Consider the following 5,200-nt stretch of genomic DNA (forward strand, 5'->3'; position numbering starts at 1 on the left):
TCATACGGGTCACATAATTTTTACCCGTGGCACATATGTTCATCAGGATCACATATTGTGGTCAATGATTTATTAAGATAAGTATAACATACTGTACATGCTCACAATTGATAAAAACAAATTCACGAAAATAATTTTATTTTTATATGTTGTAATTAATAGATGATTGAATACCACAAAACACCATGATTTGTCACGTTCCTCATAAAAATTAATTTTAAACGAAACTAAGTGACATACAGTAGGCGGGCATGTGATAACGTGTCAATTAGGGTGGCTTTTGAACTCCACGCTTTTGATTTCTAAGGTTAGCTTCATGCATGCTAAAAATAATATGACTAAATGGTCATGGATAATAATGTTAAAGCAAACAGATACCTGGACGTGTTAAAATTAGTTTTAGCCCATGCAGAGATGTTTGTTTTCATTGTACGGGAATATATCAGTGGCGAGATTTAGTATAATTAGTCATACTGAGCAAAAAGAACCAAATTCACCGGATAATAGCTGCGTACGGTATAAGATCTCAACAATTTTCACTAGAATTTATTTAGGCCTATAGTTTCTTACTTTAAGATTGGACAAACGACGTCGCGACGAGGTTGAATATTACTTGTTTAAACGTACGTGAACCTTGTATCTAACTAACTGTCTATGAAAGACTGAGCATAGACTTGCATAGAAATAATCGGTTAGTTTTATTTCACTAATTCGAAACAAAAATAACATCCCTCACGTATGCCTACGTCATGTAAAGAAGCCAGAGGAACTAATGTCATTTAAAGATTGTCACCACTAAGATGATGATTCATGATTCGCACGTTAAACCTAGGCCTATTATGCCGTCGTTCAATCTTCAAATTACGTACAACGATGGCCTGTTATGAGGTGCATACAATTCACCGATATTTTAATTTATTTTTTATACGAATCCAACAGCAAGAAACTCGCCAATTACAGCATAGATAACAATAATTTAGTTTATTCTTAACAATTAAGACTCATTTCAGGCATTAGCGCGTGAAGTAGAAAAAGTGGTGAGTTACAACCCTGACACAGGTCATGATTCAACCCTGGACATTGTGACCGGAAGGCACGTTAACCATCGAGCTCCGCTACAAAATAATAATCACTGTCAAATTCTAATTGAATATTAAATACAGGAAAATCTAAGATAGAATGCTGACCTAAACACGTGCGAAATATTAAATGCTTGCTTGGTTGAAAAACAGAATATTTCATGTGGGCGCGTGACGCTGTAAGCGAACACTTTTGACCAATCACAGGCACATACAAGAATCGCGTAACAACAAAGTTGATTATTCATTTATTACACCTTATTTATAGAGGGTGACCCTAAACAGCGTATGCTGACAATCAAGGGGCCCTCTTGATGAGTGACAGTGGCTGTGTGTATACTACAAGTACACCAGGGTAACCCCCTACTCGTCTCGAAAGATGTACTAGGTTCTTTAAAGTGCACCTGAGCCAGATGTGTACACTGGACCTACGGTTTATAGTCCTTATCCGAGAAGACTCGTTCTACTACCAGAACCATGGAGCGAGTGAGGCTCGAACCCTTGCCGATGTTAATATGGCAAGGTTTTACGGTTCCACTGTCTTCTTAACCGCTTGGCCACTCACCGCTCTTGATCAACCTTTATACCCACTCTAGACCTATATGGTATTTGTATTTGATTGCTACTTTCTATAGTGTATCTGTATTCCTGCTAGATAACCTAACTTGGCCTACGTCTTAATTTAGCAGTAATACGCCTACGCTACTCTCTCGACTGTTTGAAAGTACGTACGTAGGACGTTTTCCAATCATAAAACTATCTATTGACTATGTTTTAATGAATCATGACAGTTAGCCCAAGAAACTCATATTCAACATGCATACAATGGGAATTTCATTTCCTTGACACTTTAAGATTAAGTTTCAAGTCCCTATAGTTCAAATATCAAAATAGGCAATTTCATAATACAGTAGAAAAGACTTTCGTCATGCTCTTTTATATTTGTATATTGCATTTTATTTTTCTGAGTGAAACGCTTTTGTTAAACTTCAATCTTTCGTTTGATTGCAATAAAGTTCTATTCGTATTCGTATTCGTATTCGCTCTCTATTACTAAGTTGCATTAGTCAGTTTTCTTTTGCTACATCGCCCTCTACGGTATGTATTAATCAGAGGGTAGCTTGTTTGAAATACTACTGTATTATACGTTTTCTTACTAATAATAATTATTATTGTAACTTGTAGTAACAGCCTACGACTTAAATCATAAAGAAATACAGTATAGGCTACACCTTTTAAAATGTACTGTAGGCTTAGAATTTAGGCCTAGCCAAGGCTCAATTCAAGGCTGAACGTGTGTGGGCGCTATCGCGATGTATTGCGAAGAGTAGGTCTGGCCCTACTAGGCTAGAAGTGGTCAACTCGTACCCAAAATAACTCGTAGGCCTACATATTCCCAACTTGGCTAACTCGTACCTCAACCAACTCGTACCCAAACCAACTCGTGCATACCTAATTTTTAAGCCTACATTTTAACGGTAACGTGCACTGTATTTTCTTTATGATTTAAGTCGTAGGCCGCTGTTACAACATTAGTAAGAAAACGTACACAGTAATCAGTTTTAATAATACTCTAGTATTTCAAATGGCCTACCTTCTGATTAAAAAAAAATAATGTTTTCACTTGTAAAATGACAAAATAAATGATTAAAATTTAAATTCAACCAAAAATCCATTGGCTGGCAGCCAATTTGACAATTTTTTGCTTTAAATTACATTTTTTTTTCATGTAAATACATTTTTTTTCGATCCAATTTTTGGTCAAAGTGGATAACTATTATGTTACATTAAAATGGAATATTCAACAAAAAATGTTTTAAGAATTATTTTTTCAGGGGAACAATACATCTTTAATAATGGAATGATCCAAATGACCTCCCAACCAATCATTTGATGATCTGAGTTTTCTAGTTTCCATTCTGGAACTAGAAAACTCAGATCTTGATATCTGAGTTTTCTAGATCTAGAAAAGTCAGATATCTGAGTTTTCTAGATCTAGAAAACGCAGATATATCTGAGATCTGAGTTTTCTAGACACCCAAAATGTATCTACAAATTGAAAAATATAAAAATTCAATTAAATAAGTAAGGCAAGGACGAACATTGGTAATTTATTTACAAGATTATAATTTGGTATAATTAGAAAATTGGAAAATTATGGAGTTAAATGATTGACAGTAATAATATATTTATTTGTATATATTTACATATTATGTTAAATTTCTTTAGTTTTACTGTATTAAAGTCTATCTCTCATTCAGGAGGCGTATAAGATAAAGCATAAGGCTATAGTCAAAGAACTTATAACACAAGAATCTCCTGTTCGTCCGAAGCGCGTAACAATTTCGAAAGGCATTGTGGGATAGAATAGAGCTAATGGGTGGCGCCATTGTGAGCCATGGAGTAGGGCGCCCGCATCAAATTAAAAAGTCAAAATCATAGAGGGGATCTGCTAATACTCTAGGGGGGATAGAGTAATTGACTGAGGAGTAGGGCGCCCGCATCAAATTAGAAAGTCAAAATCTTAGAGGGGATCTGCTAATACTCTAGGTGGGTAGAGTAATTGACTTCCTAGTTTGGAGGGGCGCTGCTCCATGCTGTGAAATGGCGTCGCCCAGTTTGACCTTTTAACCCTGTACTTCCGATACTGTGTTTTGAATGCAAATTGAAGAACAGGAGATTCTTGTGTTATAAGTTCTTTGCTATAGTATAGGTTTGTTTTACGTATAGGGGCTCAACAAAGCTAATGGTTTCTAATAAACCAATAATCCTTAAATTTATTAGATATAGGCCTAATACAATCTGAAGCAATTTACGACATATAGTTTCGTGGCGATCATCTAGTAGTTTAATATTCAAAATTTCAAGGGAAGTCTTGTAGTCTTTGAATTCTTTCCAACATTATCTTACACGCACGTTCTGACTCTTTGGCATTTCTGGGTAACAGTAAGACTAAGAGTGCCATACTGGTATTGCATACTCGAATATTGGTCTGAATGTTGTGTAAACTTGGGCAAGGTCTTCAAACTGTTTTAGTACACCACAGGATAAGTTTTCCCAGTCTGAAAAAGTCGATTGGTATCTGACTCTTTGGCGCCTTTCAGAAAAAAAAATTACATATCCATATCCAACAATCCAGGATTTGGCACCACGTGCAATAAGAGTACTTGCTGCAACTGTATGGTCTACACCATCAAATGCTTTAGCGAAATCTGTTATAACCAAGCGCCCTGTTTTTCGCGGCTTGTCAGTTCTTTTATAAAGATAGTTGAGCATGTCAATCAGGTAGTGGGATGTAGAGCATCCTTTCGACGTGCACCCATACTGGCTAGTGTCCATATTCGGTCCAAAATCTTTTAACACGAGGCTGTATACAATTCCTTCAGCTTTTTTGGCAAATTGTGAAGTCAAAGAAACTTGTCTTTATTTACCATGTTTAACCGATTAATACCGTACTCTTTGAATAGGACACACTACGTCTTTCCACTGCCGAGGTACACAAGATTGCCTAAAGGATGATAAACACATGTTGGTCCCTGAATGTAACATGATATTGACGCGTGTATCGTACTCGTACAGCGAGCTGAGGCACGAACAATTCGTACCGCCAGACAACCGCGTATGCCTACCTATATACGTAAAAAATGGAACGCCGTGGTTACCTACGGTGTGGCTATATAGTATCAGTGTATCATCATCATAGAGGATATGTTAATAATAATACAGTAGTACACTAACTATGGTAACTGTGTACTGTAGTTTACATTATAGCAACCGATTTTTTTTTCTAGGCCACCCACCGATACGTACTAAACTGACTGTAATACCAATTTATTAATTAATAATAATATATTTAATTTCCTCAACAAATTAATTGATGTAAATAAATATTGAGCTACTATAATATTAATAAGCATTGAATTTTGCGGGTTTTTTTCGGGGCTTCCCCTAGACGTACGTTCGCATTGAACTTGAACGCAACGCAATCAAAACAAAATACTGAGTGAATGAAATCGGCAACAAAATGTTAAAGGTAAGATCGTTTTGCTCATTGGTAGCATGCTACATGAGAGTGCCTTTTCGTGTAAATTATGAAGCGCCATTTATCATGAATTTTATGT

The sequence above is a fragment of the Antedon bifida genome, chromosome 1 (assembly GCF_963402885.1).
Source record: "Antedon bifida chromosome 1, ecAntBifi1.1, whole genome shotgun sequence".
Classification (NCBI taxonomy): Eukaryota; Metazoa; Echinodermata; class Crinoidea; order Comatulida; family Antedonidae; genus Antedon; species Antedon bifida.